We start from the raw sequence: 18,803 nt of genomic DNA, 5'->3' as shown, positions 1-18,803 counted from the left end.
ATCACACAGCACCAACAGCACACCTTAACAACCCCACAATGATAAGCATCCCATGTCCGCACACAGGGTGCAGTGTCACAATCTCACATACAATCAAACCCACAACTTCCCCTCTTTAGGCTGCTCTGTCTGCGGACTCAGCTGGTCTCAACTTATGCCTTTCCCGACTCCCGGGATTGCAACCTGCCCAGCTGAGCCAGTTACCCCGGAACCCATGATCTCCCACCTCACTGTTCTAACTGTCCCGCCAGGCTGATGAAACGTCCGAGTTCCTACGAAAACAGCGACAGACCATCAGACCCTCTGGGAAATGTGGTCCAGAGCGAGGCCCATGGCCAGTTCCTCTCAGCGCCCTGCCTGAGCCCACCGGAAAGCACTCCCCTTGCAACTCTCACGACCCAGTCGAGCCTCAAGAGTCGCAACTCGCAACAGCACCCCGCAAGCCCGCGGAACTTGCTGAGCGGATGCATGTAACCTTACTACAGGAAACGGAGGCCTTTTGGCCGGAAGTTGAAGCGGGCAGCAAGGCCTTCTGGGAGGTGTTCTGCTCCAGCACCTCCGTGGGGAAGCTGGGGCCGAGAAGTGTTCTTCGGTCTCCGCGCTTGGCTCAGGCTTTCCTTCTAGGCGCCTTCAGGTAGCGTCCTGGAAACAACGCACTGGATGTGCATTCCGGCGTCAAGGCTGTAGGGCGTGGAGGAGAGCTGGGCGGCACCATCGTACGCTGCTGACCGGACTGAGCCTCTAACCAGGTCGAGTGTCCAGAGTGTCCAGAGTTTAGGACAGTGCAGAATGCTCCTACACTCTGTAAGGGCAGTATCTCTTGGACCGTGGTTGGAATTGTTGGAACGAGAAACTGGTGGGTGATTATGATGATGTGTGTGAGAGTAATGGTGTGTGTGAGTGATAGTAATTGTGATGGGATGTGTAATTGTGATGTGTGTGTCATGGTGATGTTTGTAGTGTGTAATTGTGTTGATGTGTGGTGTAGTCTGTGTGATTGTCGTGAAAGGTTTGTGGTGAGGTGTTTGTGATATGTAGTGGGTCTTAACTTGTATTGACTTTTGAGTAGGGTTTGTCATTCTTAATAACTCTTGAAAACAATTTTCTATAGTATTTGGTTTTAAGCGTTCCTCTCCCCATTGGCCACACCTTAATCTACTTTGCTGTCCTTTTTTCCCCCAGAAGTTTTTGACCCAGTTCTGTTGCTTTACAGTTTTCCTAGGTGATCTTTTCCAGAATCATTATTTCATCATCTTATGAACTTTATTATATGTATTGGTTAGTTATTGCCAGGATAATAATGCTGCCTGACAAATCACCCCTAAACTCCAACTCAGTGGCATACAAAGAAAACACATTTTATTTTATTTAGTTTATTTTATTTTTAGCGTGCATGCAAATGAGAGAGAGAGAGACAGGAAGGAAGAGAGATAAGCATCAACTCGTAGTTGCATCACTTTAGTTGTTCATTGATTGCTTCTCATAGGTCAGGGGCTCCACCCAAGACAGTGACCCCTTGCTCAAGCCAGTGACCTTGGTCTTCAAACCAGCAACCTTTGGGCTCAAGCTAAGCCCAACATACCATATCGACCACTCTATCCACTGGCACCACCTGGTCAAGCACAAACATTTATTCTTATGTTGACCTGTTTGCAGGTTCTCTTATTAGTTTATATAAGTTGGGCTTGGCTGAAGGCTGGTCTGCAGGATGGATGAATTCTGATCTGCTCCACATGTATTCTTTATGTAGCTTAAGGTAAAAGGATAGTGGTTATTAAGACATGTTTTTCTCATGCTTGATCACTAGAGCACAAGATAACACACCCTCAATACCTCTACTTCTACCATAGCCAGAAGGCAAGGCAAAGAGTGCGCATGTATATTCCAGTTACAGAGGGTTGAAAAATTGGGACCACAATTTCACATTAAGAAACATACTTTGTTATCCTGATGAACGAATACCTTTTAGTCCAAGTTCTCTTGTCTTATAATACTGCATTTCAGGCTTTGTCATTGTGGGGTTTTTTTAGGAATTTTATTTCCAACTTCTTCCCTTTATGTCTTTATGCTTCAGGTCTGTTTCCTATAAAGAGCATATTGCTGGACTTTTCCCTTTACACTATTTGACTTATTTTAATGGGTGAGTTTAAATCCTTTACATTTACTGCAATTGCTTATATAAATTTGTTTTATTTTCTTTTGATTGTGCAAGTTAACCTTTTCTCCTGTTTCCATTGCTTTGGTTTCTATTCTTTTTTTTTTTTCCAAAACGAGACAGAGACAGACAGACAGACAGACAGGAAAGCAGAAAGATAAGAAACATCAACTTATAGTTGTGGCACTTTAGTTTTTCCCTGATTGCCCCTCATATCTACCTTGATAAGGGGGCTTCAGCCAAGCCAGTGACCCTTGCTCAAGCCAGAGGTTGGGGGAAGAGGGATATGGGAATTTTTTTCAATGGGTACAAAGGTTCTGTTATGCAAGATGAATAAGTTCTAGAGATCTGTACAACATAGTACCTATATTAACAGTACAATATTACAGACTGTAATATATATATTTTCATAGGACTGATCTCATGTTAAGTGATCTTATTTAAAAAAACACAAAATACAAAAGAACACAGAAATGTTTGGAGGTGATGGGTATGTTAAGGACCTTGGTTGTCATATCACAGAGGTATGCATATGTCCAAAGTTATCAATAAATATACATTAAATTTCTTAAAACATCAGTTATACTTCAATAAACCTAAAACACAATCAATTTTACTATCTTAACCATTTTTAAGTCTACAGTTCAGTGGCATTACATTTACATTTCTATGCCAGAATCACCATACCTATCCATAGAACACTTCAAATTGCAAAACAGAAATTCTGTACTCATTAAATAAGTCCCATTTCTTTGATTCCCCCAGCCCTAAGCAACCATTATTCTACTTTTGACCTCTATGAATTTGACTATTATCTCATATAAACAAGAGATCATACAATATTTGTCCTTTTATGACTGGATTACTTATCTTAGCATAATATCCTCCAGTTGCATCCATGTGAAAGCACGTATCAGAATTTCCTTCCTGTTTAAGCATGTATATGCTGCATTTTGTTTATCCAGTCGTCAGACAGTGGACAACAGTTGCTTCTACCTTTTGACTTTTGCTAGTAATGCTGCTATAAACATGGGTGTACAATATCTGTTCAAGTCCTTGCTTTCAGTTCTTTTGTTATATACCCAGAAGTGGAATTTCTGGATCAAATAGTAGGTAATTCTGTTTTTAATTTTTGACCCATTCTGTTTTTCACAGTAGCTACAGCAGGGGTCGGGAACCTATAGCTCACGAGACAGATGTGGCTCTTTTGATGGCTGCATCAGGCTTGCAGACAAATCTTTAATAAAAAAAAATAATGTTAAAAATATAAAACATTCTCATATATTACAATCCATTCATTTCCTACCGCTCATGTTCATGGTTGCGGGTGGCTGGAGCCAATCACAGCTGTCCTCCGTGACAACACCAAATTTTTATTGGATAATGTGTAACATACACGGATCGTTGTATGGCTCTCACGGAATTACATTTTAAAATATGTGGTGTTCATGGCTCTCTCAGCCAAAAAGGTTCCTGACCCCTGAGCTACAGCATTTTATCAACACATTTTTTTGAGTACCTGCTATCACTGGCAAAAATAAGAGTAACTCCCGTTTTCATTAAGTTTATATGAGGGGATAGGCATACAATATTTGTGATAAATATTCAATAAATAGTTTGTTTATAAATAGTGATGATTGCCATGGAGAAAAAATAAAAACCATGTGAGGAATATTGGGAGTACATCCTAAGCATAGCACTTCTCAAACTTTATTTTAATTGAATGTTTTCTGTTTTATTATTTCTCTTCTATCATATATAGGGCAAGGATTAGTCTACTCTATTGTGTATCATTTTTTTACCCTTTACCTAGTAAAGGCTCACAGGAGATGATAATTAAAATTTCTTAAATTAATAGCCATATTATTTATCCATCCCATATCATTGTGACAGGAGTATAATTCTCTCTTTCAAATGAAGAAAATGGCAATTCTATATTGTAGCTCTCTTTTACCTCAAATGTCAAGATAGGTAGCATATAAAGTCACAGACTTTGAATGCAATTCTTTTTTATTTTATTTTTATTTTTTTATTTTTTTGTATTTTTCTAAAGTTAGAAACGGGGAGGCAGTCAGACAGACTCCCACATGCACCCGACCGGGATCCACCCGGCATGCCCACCAGGGGGCGATGCTCTGCCCATCTGGGACGATGCTCTGTTGCAACCAGAGCCATTCTAGTGCCTGAGGCAGAGGCCACAGAGTCATCCTCAGCGCCCGGGCCAACCTCGCTCCAATGGAGCCTTGGCTGCAGGAGGGGAAGAGAGAGACAAAGAGGGAAGGAGAGGGGGAGGGGTGGAGAAGCAGATGGGCGCTTCTCCTGTGTGCCCTGGCCAGGAATCGAACCCGGGACTCCCGCACGCCAGGCCGACGCTCTACCACTGAGCCAACCGGCCAGGGCCAGTGCAATTCTTTTTTAGATGGGATTGCTGCAAATCTGTTTTTTTGACCCAACTTTATATCTGTCACTGCATTGGGCCTAGACCTTTATCCTTATGAAGATATTTGAGGAGCAAATATATGAACATTGTATCTAGGTTCTTGGTGTCTGTTTCATCCTGAGTTTTCCTCCAGACTCTGGCTGTCTCTGTATCTACTATCTCTGGTCAGTGACTCCAGGGAATGTGAACTACAAGAAAGGAAGCAAATTGTTTGGGACTTTATTAGTCATCTATTACTGTTTATTACCTCAAAATTTGGTAGTTCAAACTACAATAAACATTTATTATCTCACAGTTTGTGTGCAAAGCAGGGAGAGACTTAGCTGGGATTTCTGGCTCAGATATTTCATGAAGCTGCAGTCAAAATGTTAGCAGGGCAAAGTCATCATAAAACTAGACTGAGAATGGAAGATTTGCTTCCAGTATGTCTGGCAAGTTAGTGTTGACTTTGGCAAGAGTCTCTCCCTATGGTTAATTGAGTGTCTTTATGGCATGGTGGTTGGCTTTTCTTAGGAAAGATTGAAAAATGTGCAAGACAGAAGCCACACTGTCCTTTTTCCTAATTGTAATTGACATACAATATTGTATTAATTTCAAGGGTACAACATAGTGATTAGACGCATATATAACTTATGAAATGATCCCCCCAATAAATCTAGTACCCATCTGACACCATACATAGTTATTACAATATTAATGACTATATTCCCTATGCTATGTTGTACTTTACAACATGTGACTATTTTTATAACTGGCAATTTGTACTAACTAATCTTCACCTTTTCACCCATCCTCCTTCTCCACTTCCACCTGGAAACCAACAATTTGTTCTCTGTATCTATGAGTTTGTTTGTTTTGTTTGTTAGTTTATTTTGTTCTTTTAGGTTCCACATATAAATAAAATCATATATTTGTCTTTCTTTACCTGAGTTACATCTTTATTATATGCGGCTTAAGTGTCTGTTTGTCGCCGATAGCTTATTGGTTGCTTGCGTAACTGTACTAGCCAATGGGGTGAAGTTGCCACGGCTGAACACAAATTGAGCGGGTCAGGGGGAAGGTGAACATTTGTTTGCATTGGCAATCATCTGTTTTACATAAAAACTACGTCTTAACGTAATTTCTTTTAAGAATGCCTCCTAGAAAATACAGCACTGAAGAGGAGAGAAAAGGAGCTAAAGCTGCACAAAAACGGCTTTCTCGACAAAAACCACTGAGCAGAGAAAGACAAGGCTTGCTTCAGTTGCAGAGCAAATGCGTCTTTCTCGGCAAAATGAGACTGATGAGCATAGAGAAACAAGGCTTGCCTCAGATGCAAGACAAAAAAGCCTGTCTTGACAAAATGAGTCCCTTGAACAAAGGCAGGAGAGAAATGCAAAAAAACGACAGAGTAATGCTGACCAAAATGCAAAAAAGATTAAAACAGTTTCAAATGGAGAAACTTTAATTTTTGAGCATTCCTTGCTCTTAAGAAATGTACCGCCAGTGGTTTCCTTCATTGCACTCTATTGTACTTTAAGCAATTAAGCAAGTAGAAGGGGGAAACCCCGTGGGGCACTAAGCAAAGGGGCGTCCTTGCCGCCTGCCCTGGGTAATTCAGTTTGAATTAGCAGACACCTTTGCACAAATCATTTTAATTACAATTTATAATATCTAGAACAGCGGTCATTTTGTATGACTGCTGGGCTTTCTAGTTTAGCATAATTCCCTCTAGGTCCACCCATGTTGTTGTTAATGGCTAGATTTTCTTCTTTTTATGGCTGAATAATAATATTCCAGTGTGTGTGTGTATAAATATTTTACCTGTTATTATTTTTTTTTTCATTTTTCCGAAGCTGGAAACGGGGAGGCAATCAGACAGACTCCCGCATGCGCCCAACCGGGATCCACGTGGCACGCCCACCAGGGGGCGATGCTTTGCCCCTTTGGGGCATCGCTCTGTTGCATCCAGAGCCATCCTAGCGCCTGAGGCAGAGGCCACAGAGCCATCCTCAGCGCCCGGGCCATCTTTGCTCCAATGGAGCCTCGGCTGTGGGAGGGGAAGAGAGAGACAGAGAGGAAGGAGAGGGGGAGGGGTGGAGAAGCAGATGGGCGCTTCTCCTGTGTGCCTTGGCCAGGAATCGAACCTGGGACTCCTGCACGCCAGGCTGACGCTCTACCACTGAGCCAACTGGCCAGGGCCATTTTACCTGTTCTTTATTTCTCTATTGAGGGACACTTAGGTTGGTTCCAAATCTTCATTATTATAAATAATGCTGCAGTGAATATAGGAGTGCACATATGTTTTTGAATTAGTGACCATAGATTTTTTTCATATAAATACCCAGAACTGGAATTGCTGGATGATATGGTGGTTCTAGTTTTAATTTTTCAAGGGACTTCTATAATATTCTCCTTAATAACTGCACAAATTTACAAACCCACCACCTGTGCACAAGGGTTCTTGTTTCTTCCCATCCTCACCAACACTGTTTGGTGATTTTTATTTTCTTTTAGGTTCAGGGATAGAAGCTCCTTTTAAATTACAGTTTACATAGAACATTATTTTGTATCAGTTTCAGGTGTACAGCATAGTAGTTAGACAATCATATACTTTGCAAACATTTTCTCCTGACATGTCTAGTACACACCTGACACCATGCATAGTTATTACAATATTATTGACAATATTTCCTATTCTGTAATTTCCCATAACTATTTCATAACTACCAATCCATACTTCTTAATCACTTCACCATTTTCACCCAGTCCACAGCCCCACAGCCCTCTGGCAACCGTCAGTCTGTTCTTTGTATCTGGGAGTCTGTTTCTGTTTTGTTCATTTATATTGTTCTTCAGATCCCACACATAAGTAAAATGATATGGTATTTGTCTTTCTCCATCTGACTTATTTCACTTGGCATAATATACTCTATGTCCATCCGTGATGTCGCAAATGGTAAGATTTCATTCTCCTTTTATGGTTAGGTAACATTCCATTGTATAAGTGTACCACAGCTTCTTTATTCACTCATCTACTGAGGGAAGCATGAGTTGCTTTCATACGTGACCACTGTAAGTAATGCTGCAATGAACATGGGGGTGCATGTACATACTCTTTTGAATCAGTGTTTTGGGTTTCTTTGGATAAATTTCCAAAAGTGGAATCACTGGGCTAGTTCCACTTTTAATTTTTTGAGGGCCCTCCATACTATTTTACATAGTGCCTGCACCAATCTGCATTTCCACCAAGAATGCATGAGGAAATCCGTTTTTTCCACATCCTTGCCATTACTGTTTATTGATTTATTGATGTGACTCATCCAACAGGTATAAGGTGATAACCTTTCATTTGCATTTCTCTGATGATTAATGACGTTGAGAATCTTTTCATTTCTATTGGCTGTCTGTATGTCCTCTTGGGAGAAGTGTCTATTTAGGTCCTTTGCCCATTTTTTAATTGGATTCTTTGTTCTTTTGGTGTTGTATTGTATAAGTTCTTTATACATGTTGGATATTAACCCCTTATCAGATGTATCATTGATGAATATGTTCTCTCATTCAGTTGGTTGTCTTTTCATTTTGTTGATGGTTTCCTTTGCTGTGCAAAAACTTTTTAGTTTGATATACAGTGATACTTTGAGATACGAGTTTAATTCATTCTGTAACCAAGCTCGTAAGTCTGTCAACTCGTATATCTAACAAATTTCTCCCATTTAAAATAACTGAAGTAGATTTAATCTGTTCCAGCCCTGTGAAACATCCCCAAACCATCCTAAATTATGAAAAAAGACATGTTTTTAATTAAGAAACACATGTGTATACTTTGCCAATGCATAACAAAATATATGAAATAAAAGAAAAAAGTGTTATTTAGTACTGTATTCTTACCTTGGAGACAGATGAGTGCGGCTAACGGAGGTGAATGGTGGAGGAGGAGGGAGGGAGGAAGGGATGCAGGCACTGTAGACACATAACTAAAATTGCACTTTCTTAACATTAAATGTAAACTAAAACTGCATTTACTTTAAACAAAACTAAAATTGCACTTTACTTAAAATGAAACGACAAAAACTTAATTGTAAAAAAAAAAAATACTTTCTTAACTTTAAAGTTAACCTAAGCTTAACATTACGTATTTTTTATTTAATCATCACCTGTTTTTGCCTTTTTGGCTGCACTTTCGGCACTTTCACTTGCAGGACTTTTGAATAAAAATCTATCCAAAGAGGTTTGCTTTTGCCTGCCTTTTAAAATGTTATAGAAATGTGACAAACAAATGTCATTAAAAAGTGCTGAAGCAGGACCAGTTGAAACTTTTTCTGGGTGTTTCTTTTCAATGAAACTTGAAAACTTCTCCCACATTGCCAGCATGTCTTTAATTTCACTTGTAGAAATCACTTCTTCCAACTCTACCTCCTCCTCACTACTAATCTCTTGACAGAAGCTCCATATGTTGCATCATCTGTAGCTCCTTCAACTCCTCAGTTGAGAGTTCCTCCTCATGTTCCTCGATGAGCTCGTTTACGTCACCCTCATCTACCTTCAGACCAATCGACTGCCTGAGGGACACAATCTCTTCCAATGCTTCTACCTCGGTCTCAGTCTCTGGTTCGAATCCTTTGAAGTCCCTGTCTGCAACAACATCAGGCCATAACTTTTTCCATGCTGAGTTCAAGATTCTTCTTGTAACCTCTTGCCATGCCAAGCCAATAATGTGTAAACATATCACGATGTTGTAGTGATCTTTCCAAAACTCTCAAAAGGTTAGATTTGTATTCTCAGTCACCTCAAAGCAACGGCAGAACAAGTGCTTTGTAAAGCTTTTCAAAGTTGGAAATGACCTGCTGATCCATAGGTTGCAAGAATGAAGTCGTGTTGAGTGGGAGGTAGAGGAGTTTTACAAATTTGAACTCTTCGAGAATGTCATCTTCAAGACCAGGTGGGTGGGCTGGAGCATTTTCAAGGATTAGTAATGCTTTCATCGGGAGTTTATTTTCTTTTCTTGAAGATATTTCTTCACTGCAGGACCAAAGATGAGATTTACCCATTCAATAAAAAACTGCCACATAACCCATGCCCTAGCATTGGCACGCCACATAACCTGCAGTTTTTCTTTAAGAGTCTTGTGAGTCTTAAAGGCTCGAGGATTTTCAAAATGATACACTAGCAGTGGCTTTACTTTACAGTCACCGCTAGCATTTGCACACAATGCAAGGATCAGACGGTCCTTAATGGGTTTATGGCCTGGCAGCTTCTTCTCCTCTGAGGTTATGAAAGTCCTCCAGGGCATTTTTTTCCAAAACAATCCTGTTTCATCACAGTTGAACACTTGTTGGGGGATGTAGCCTTCCTTTGTGATAAGCGCAGCAAAATGTGTGATGTAGTCCTCAGCTACCTTAACATCAGCACTCACAGCTGCACCAGGCCTCACCATCGAGTGGATGCCAGATCTCTTCTTGAAATTTTTTAACCAGCCATGACTTGCCTTAAATGTATCTTCTGCTGCCTCTTTTGAGGTTGATGGTTCTTTCTTCTTCAAGTCACCGTAAATAATACGTGCCTTTTCGCATATTATAGTCTCTTTCACTGTATCTCCTGCCAGCTCTTTCTCTTTCACCCACACCAACAGAAGCTTCTCCATTTCTTCATGGATATTTGTCCTTAATTGGCACAGAATTGCAGTTCCTTTCGCTGGATTTGCACTTTTGATGGCATCCTTTTGTTTAAGGATGGTACAAATTGTAGATGTATTGCGGTCGTACAGCCTTGCCAGTTCAATCACTCATACACCATGCTCATGTTTTTCTATTATTTCTTGCTTTACTTCTGTCAGCATCATTCTCTTCTTCTCACCACTGTCCTTTACACTCACTTTCTTTGGCCCCATGATAGCACACAAAAAAAGTTAGTGAAAAATGCAAAAATGATGCAAGAACAAGTACAGCGCACGAGATTCGACTTGATTCCACGGGTAACACGTGAGAAAGAACAAGATGCTGGTGTTGTGCTGCCAATACTGAACCCGTGCACCAACGTGCCAACTAGCGGCAACTTCCCAAATCACAACTCATATCTCAGAATTTCGCTCGGATCTTGAAGAAAAATACGGACAGAGTTGTAGCTCATATCTTAAAAAAATTCGTATGTTCGTCTGCTCATATCTCAAGGTACCACTATAGTTCTATTTGTTTATTTTTTTTGTTTGTTTGTTTCCCTTGCCTAAGGAAGGGAAAAGGTATTACTGAAAGAAATGTCTGGAATTTTGCTATGTGTTGTTGTGGGAATTTAATGGTTTTTGAGTTTTACATTTAAATTATTAAACCATTTTTATTCTTGTATATGGTGTAAGAAGGTGGTCTAGTTTCATTTTTGCCTACACCTGTCCAATTTTCCCAACACCATTTATTAAACACCATTTATTGAAGAGACTATCTTTACCCCATTGTTTGCTCTTGCCTGCTTTAATTGACCATATAGGCTTGGTGTATTTTGGGCCTATTTTTTTTTAAAGATTTTATTGATTGATTTTCTGGGGGTAGGGTAGAATAAGATGTATCAACTCATCATTACTTCACTCCTAGTTCTTCATCAGTTGCTTGTCATATGTGCCTTGACTGGGCAAGGCCATGGTTTTGAACTGGTGACCTCAGCATTCCAGGTTGATGCTCTATCCACTGTGCCACCACAGGTCAGGCTGGCCTCTCTCTTCTGTTCTGTTGACTTATATGTCTGTTTTCATGCCAGTGCCATGCTTACTATAGCTTTGTAGTATAGTTTGAAATCAAATAGCATAATACTTCCAATTTTGTTCTTTTTCAAGATTGCTATTTAAGATCTTTTATTGTTCCATATTAATTGTTGTTATTTTTTCTAGTTCTGTGAAATGCATCATTAATATTTTCATAGTAATTCTGTTGAACTTATAGAAATTTTTGAATATTTTTAAAAATTTTTCATTAATTTGAGAGAGGGTTTAAAATCAGGTAAACCCAGGGTTTTGAACCGGAGACCTCAGCTTTCCAGGTCAACGCTTTATCCACTGTGCCAACACAGGTCAGGCAATCTTTGGGTATTCTGGACATTGAAATAATGTTATTTCTTCCTATGCATGAACATGGTATGTACTACCATTTATTTATATCTTTCCAGTGCCTTATAATTTTCTGATTGCAGATTGTTTACATCCTTGGTTCAGTATATTCCTAGGTATTTTATTTTTCTTTTTGATCCAGTTGTAATGGGACTGTTTTCTTAGTTTTCCTTTCTGATGGTTCATTATTAATGTATAAAAATGCAACTGATTTCTGGATATTTATTTTGTATCCTGCTGCTTTCCTGAATTTATCAGTTCTAGTATTTTGATGAAATCTTTAGGGCTTTCTGTGTACAATATTGTGTCATCTGTATAATGGCAGTTTTGCTTCTTCCTTTCCAATTTGAGTGCCTTTTATTCTTCTTCTTGTCTGATTGCTGTGGCTAGGACTTTCAGTACTATGTTGAATAAGAGTGGTGAAAGTGGACATCCTGTCTTGTTCCTGATCTTAGTTTTCCCCCATTGAGTGTGATGTTTGCTGTGGGTTTGTTATATATGGCCTTTATTATGTTGAGATTAATTCCCTCTATGCCCACTCTTCTGAGGGTTTATCATGTGTTCTAAATTTTGTCCAGTGCTTTTCCTGCATCTATGAATATATATCAATAATATGATTTTTTTCTTTTCTTTAAATTTTTTTTTTTTATTTAGACAATTAAATTTAACAGGATGACATTGGTCAACTAGAGTACATAGATTTTGGGCAAACATCTCCACATCATTTGGACAGTTGATTATGTTGTATACTCATCACCCAAAGTTAAATCATTCTCCGTCACCTTATATTTGTCCCTCTTTATGTCTCTCTCCCGTCCCCCCTCCGTTCCTCCCTCTTTCCCCTTTCCCTTCCCCCTTGTAATCACTGCACTCCTATTTCTGTCCATGAGTCTTAATTTTGTGCCCCATCTATGTATGGAATTAATTATACAGTTCTTAGCTTTTTCTGATTTATTTATTTCACTCAGTATAATGTTATCAAGGTCCATCCCTGTTTTCATAAATGATACTGTGTCATCGGTTCTTATGGCAGTATGATAGTATTCCATAGTATATATGTACCACATCTTCTTTATCCAGTCCTTCATTTGAAGGGCACTTTGGTTGTTTTCATGTCTTGGCCACTGTAAATAATGCTGTGATGAACATGGGGGTGCATGTGTCTTTATATACCAATGTTTTTGAGTTTTGGGGGTATATACCCAGTAGAGGGATTGCTGGGTCATATGGTAGTTCTATTCTTAATTTTTTTAGGGACCACCATATTTTTTTCCAAAGTGGTTGTACTAATTTATATTCCCACCAATAGTGAATGAGGGTTCCCTTTTCTCCACAGCCTCTCCAACACTTGTTATTACCTGTCTTGTTGATAATAGCTAATCTAATAGGTGTGGGGTAGTATCTCATTGCAGTTTTGATTTGCATTTCTCTAATAGCTAGTAAAGATGAGCATCTTTTCATATATCTATTGGCCAATTGTATTTCCTCTTGGGAGAAGTGTCTATGTCCTCTCCCCACTTTTTTATTGGATTGTTTGTTTGTTGCTGAGCTTTGTGAGTTCTTTATATATTTTGGATATTAACCCCTTATCTGAGATGTTTGCAAATATCACCTCCCATTTAGTTGGCTGTGTTTGTTTTGTTGTCAGTTTTTTGTTTTGTTTTTTTGTTGTTCAGAAGCTTCTTAGTTTGATGTAGTCCCATTCGTTTATCTTTGCCTTTACTTCTCTTACCTTTGAGGTCAGATTCATAAAATGTTATGTACAGCCAAGGTCCATAAGTTTAGTACCTATGTTGTAATTTATTGTTTTAGGTCTTATATTTAGGTCTTTGATCCATTTGAATAAATTTTTGTGCAAGAGGACTAACTGCAGTCAGGTTTCATTCTTTTGCGTGTGGCTTTCTAATTTGCGCAGCACCATTTATTGAAGAGGCTTTCTTTTCTCCATTGTGTGTTTTTGGCTCCTTTATCAAAGACAATTTCCCCATATATATGTAGTTTTATTTCTGGGCTCTTGATTCTGTTCCATTGGTCTCTGTGTCTATTTTTCTGCCAATACATGCTATTTTAATTATCGTGGCTCTGTAGTATAATTTGAAGTCAGGTGTTATAATACCTCCAGCTTTATATTTTTTCTCAGGATTACTTTGGTTATTTGGGGTTTTCTATGGTTCCATACAAACCTGATGGTATTTTGTTCCATTTCTTTTAAAAATGACATTGGAATTTTGATGGGAATTGCATTAAATTTGTATATTGTTTTGGGTAATAAGGTCATTTTAACTATATTTATTCTACTTATCCAAGAACATGGGATATTTTTCCATTTCATTGTGTCTTTTTTTATTTCCTTTAATAATGCTTTGTAAGGCCCTGGCCGGTTGGCTCAGCGGTAGAGCATCGGCCTGGCGTGCAGGAGACCGGGGTTCAATTCCCAGCCAGGGCACATAGGAGAAGCGCCCATTTGCTTCTCCACCCCCCCCCTCCTTCCTCTCTATCTCTCTCTTCCCCTCCCGCAGCCAAGGCTCCATTGGAGCAAAGATGGCCCGGGCGCTGGGGATGGCTCCTTGGCCTCTGCCCCAGGCGCTAGAGTGGCTCAGCTGGGTTTTTTTTGTTTTGTTTTTTTTTTTCTTCTGCATTATTGTTCTTCAGTTTTTTGAAATTTCAAGGGCGGTCGCGGCAGAGCGACGCCCCGGAGGGGCAGAGCATCGCCCCCTGGTGGGCAGAGCTTCGCCCCTAGTGGGCGTGCCGGGTGGATCCCGGTCGGGCGCAGGAGGGAGTCTGACTGTCTCTCCCCGTTTCCAGCTTCAGAAAAATACAAAAATAAAATAAAATAAAATAAAATAATGCTTTGTAGTTTTCAATATATAGATCCTTTACATTCTTTGTTATGTTTATTCCTAGGTATTTTATATTTTTTGTTGCAATTGTAAAAGGGATTTTTTTTTTAGTTCATTCTCTAAAGTTTCATTGTTGGCATATATGAAAGGAATAGACTTCTATATATTAATTTTGTATCCTGTGACCTTACTGTATTGGTTTATTGTTTCTGTTAGTCTTTCTGTGGAGTCTTTGGGGTTTTCTATATACAGGATCATGTCATCTGCAAAAAGTGAAACCTTTACTTCTTTTTTCCTGATATGAGTGCCTTTTATTTCTTTCTCTTATCAGATTGCTCTGGCTATAACGTCCAAGAATATGTTGAATAGGAGTGGAGAGTGTGGGCAGCCTTGTCTGGTTTCTGATTTTAGAGGAAAGGTTTTCCTGTGGTTTCCCTCTCTGTACCTCTCAGCAAAATCCAGAGAGCCTGAGCTTCCCTCCTCACCTTCGTCCAGCAGAGAAAAAAATAGTCACTCCAGATTTTCTTCCCTTCCTCTCTAAAACCCACTGCAAATGCGTTTTATATTTTACCCTGTCTCCTTTTCACCCCATCCCACCATTAATCCATTCAGTGTGTGTATTTTTCAGGCGTGCCTATGAGCCTAGCTGGGTTTTTTTGTTGTTGTTGTTTTTTTTCTGCATTATTGTTCTTCAGTTTTTTGAAATTTCAAGGGGAGCCTGACCAGGGAGTGGCGCAGTGGATAAAGTGTCAGACTGGGATGCAGAGGACCCAAGTTTGAAAACCCGATGTTGCCGGTTTGAGTGCAGGCTCATCCGGCTTGAGTGCAGGCTCACCAGCTTGAATGCATGTTTGCTGGCTTGAGCGTGGGATCATAGACATGACCCCATGGTCGCTGGCACAAGCTCAAGGTCACTGGCTTGAGCAAGGAGTGACTTGCTCTGCTGTAGCCCCCCAGTCAAGGCAAATATGAGAAAGCAATCAATGAACAACTAAAGAGCTGCAGCAAAAAATTGTGCTTTTCATCTCTCTCCTTTCCTGTCTATCACTATCTGTCCCTGTCTCTGTCTCTCTCTCTGTCTCTGTCACCAAACAAAAAAAAAAAAAGAAAGAAATTTCAAGGGGAGAAATCAGGAGTATCTCTCATGCTGCCATTACTCTGACGTCATCCACTACCTTGTCTTTCAAATCACTGATTTGATATTCTGCTTTGTATTACGTATTGTTGATTTCTTCTAGTGTGTTTTTTATTTCAGATATTGTTTCTTTATTTCTGAGTATTTAAATGTTCTTTTTGTCTTCATTTTTGTGTTTTCTGTCTCTTTGTTGAAGTTCTCACTGAGTTCATCTACTCTTCCCCTAGATTTATTGAGCATCCTTACCACCAGTGTTTTCAATACTAGAGATACTATTACCGAGCGTCTTTGTTCTCTTGTCTTTAGGGGTGACTACAGTTCAAGACAAGATAAGCTGCCACTTCTTTCTGGATTAGCACTGCATGGTAGGAGCTCCTTTGTGATCTGTAGTTGATTGCCACTTGTGCTGGGCTTGGAGGCACCTGGGAGAGATTTTTCTGTGAACTGAGGCCAGCAGCCACTTGTGCCAGGCTTGGGACCCTTTGTTGGGCACCATGATGTGAGCTAAAGTTGGCTATTACTTGTGCCTGGATTGTGGTCACTTAGTTGAAGTGACATTCCAAGCTAAGTCTAGGTGCCACCTATGCCAGGCATGTGGCAGCCTTGTAGGAGCCACTGTATAAGCTGATACTGGTCACCACTCATGCCAGGCTTGTGGCCACTAAGCAAAATGTACAAGACATGCTGAGAGCAGCCTTGGCTTGTTTGGGATTTGGGGACCTTGAGATATTTTAGGAAAGTCTGCAGTGAAGCCAGGGCAGGTCACTTACATGGAAAAACCTCTGGAAGAACTTTGGGCTGGATGCATGTGTTGGTGAGGTGGAGTCTCAGGGACTCACCAGGCTGGGTTAACAGATCTTAGCTAGAATAATGGAGAGCAGAGATTTTGTCTGTCTGTGCCCTCTGGCTGTGTGGGAGGCGAGTTCACCAAAGGAACAGTGGTGCCTGCCTGCCTGTTTCCATCTGGGGAGAACTGCCCTGATCACTGCTCCTTCAGTTACCAAGTTGCAGCTAGTCAACTCCGTTCCTTACCATGTGTCTCTGGTACTTTTTTAGCTGCTGCCTCTGTGCTAAAGCCCAGAAATAAGTGAGTTCGTGGGCATGCAGATCTGTAGATAGTCTTTTTAAGAGGAGAGCCTAGGTCTCCACAGCCCTCTCTTTCACTTGGTCACATCCCCACTGATTTTCATAGCCAGATGCTATGGGGACTTCTCTTTTGGCACTGGTGGGCCAGGCTGGGGAGCCTGCTATGGCGCTTTGCCCCTTACTTCTCAGAGGGGAACTCCATAGCCAAGATATCCCTCCTGGTGCTGGACCTCCCCATTCCTCATCTTTGCCCTTCTTACCAGTTTCATCTTGGCGTATTTTTTATGTCTTTAATTATAGTAATTCTGTTCAGCTAATCTTCAGGTTGTTCTCAGTGATATTTGTTCTGTAGTTTAGTTGTAATTTTTATGTAATCCTGGGAGAAGGGGTGCCCTGTGTTTACCTACTTAGCCATCTTAACTGGAATTCCCGATAGCGTCTTTTATGGCTGCCATTGGAAATGGAAATGGGAAACGACACACTGTCATTTCTGCAGTATCCTATTTGTTTATGGGTCAAATCTGTTCAATATGGGAAGGGTGTACAATAGACATGACTACTAGAACACACTGATTATTGGGCTACCTTGGAGGCTGGTTACCAGAGGGATACATGAGAATACATCAGGTAAATTGGATATATGTATACCACAGGTCCTGGCTTTCCAAAGATAAGAGATATCAGTGATGTGAGTGGAAAAATACATGGAAAGCAGGTGTCTATCATGGAGAGACCTTCTGACCTGAGACACTGGAGAGTACTGAGATGAGTTGACCCTGAAATTACTAGACCTGCAGACTATATTAATCATTCTGCCAAGAGTGGGCAAGGCCTGATGACATTTCAGAATTCAGAGGTCAGCAGGAGCTGTGTGGTAATAGAGCATGATAATGGACCCAGACAACAGAAAGGAGAGGTGAGGTGGTGGCTCAGAGATGGAGTTTAGGGGACAGACTACATTCAGGGACAGAGAGAATAAAATAAGTTAGGAAATTCACTACTTTTACCAAGAAAGTTCATGTGGGTGTTATTGCCTGTGCAGGGTAGCCATTTATTTTTAATATTTTATTCACTTGACTATTACTTGATTTTTAAAAGTATTTTCAGGGTAATAGTTATTTTTCTTAAAGACATGTAGATTTTTTAGGTGCTGTTAAATATAACTATAAACAAGTTTCCCAGTCCATTCCTTTCTATTCCCTGTTTACTTTAATCATTTTTTTCTGGGTAGTCTGGTATCCACTTCCACTTTTCTGAATAACATCTTCATATTCCTAATGCTTAATTTTACCTGTTGATTTTTGAAAATGGAGATAAGGACCTATCTCTGTTTTCTCTTTAACCCCTTACTCATTACCCTCACCTCCACCTACTCTTTTTGCTCTCTTTTTCTTTTTTTATTAAACTTATTGGGGTGACATTGACTAATAAAATCATATAGGTTTCAAGTATGCATTTCTATGATACATGATCTATATCAGGGGTCCCCAAACTTTTTACACAGGGGGCCAGTTCACTGTCCCTCAGACTGTTGGAGGGCCGGACTATAAAAAAAACTATGAACAAATCCCTATGCATACTGCACATATCTTATTTTAAAGTAAACCCCCCCCCAAAAAAAACAGGAACAAATACAATATTTAAAATAAAGAACAAGTAAATTTAAATCAACAAACTGATCAGTATTTCAATGGGAACTATGGACCTGCTTTTGGCTAATGAGATGGTCAATGTGCTCCTCTCACTGACCACCAATGAAAGAGGTGCCCCTTCCGGAAGTGCGGCGGGGGCCGCATGTGGCCCGCGGGCCGTAGTTTGGGGACCCCTGATCTATATATTGCATCGTGTCGACCACCCACAGCCAAATCGTCTTCTGTCACTTGCCCTTTTTTCTAATATGGTATTTTATTGGAGTTGGAAGGTTGACTGAATTTCAGGACCTGAATTCAATTTCTTTTGGGCTAGTCAGTTTACCCAGTAAGAAGCCCTAGATTTTCTTGAGGCATATAAGCCAAATCTCCTGCTTTAAGGAGGCAAATAAAGAAATGAAGTTGGGGGAAGCACCTCATCTTTCA

General features: G+C 40.1%; 1 protein-coding gene across 7 annotated transcripts in view; it reads left to right on the top strand.

The window, feature by feature from the left end:
- The first annotated feature begins 575 nt into the window (after positions 1-575).
- The window catches only part of ZNF568 (zinc finger protein 568), a 49,836-nt gene continuing 31,608 nt past the window's right edge, over positions 576-18,803 (top strand). For 3 of the 7 annotated variants that reach the window (XM_066242169.1, XM_066242167.1, XM_066242164.1), the window contains exons 1-2: positions 576-856; positions 2,075-2,140. The gene's annotated coding sequence lies outside the window, so the exon portion shown is untranslated. Of the gene's footprint in view, positions 857-2,074; positions 2,141-15,965; positions 16,008-18,803 lie in introns of those variants that run through there. The other 4 variants (XM_066242171.1, XM_066242170.1, XM_066242168.1 and 1 more) reach the window with 4 other exon arrangements.

Source organism: Saccopteryx bilineata, chromosome 9 (genome assembly GCF_036850765.1).
Source record: "Saccopteryx bilineata isolate mSacBil1 chromosome 9, mSacBil1_pri_phased_curated, whole genome shotgun sequence".
NCBI lineage: Eukaryota > Metazoa > Chordata > Mammalia > Chiroptera > Emballonuridae > Saccopteryx > Saccopteryx bilineata.
The sequence above is the reverse complement of the archived record's forward strand: the minus strand, read 5'-3'. Positions and strand labels throughout refer to the sequence as shown.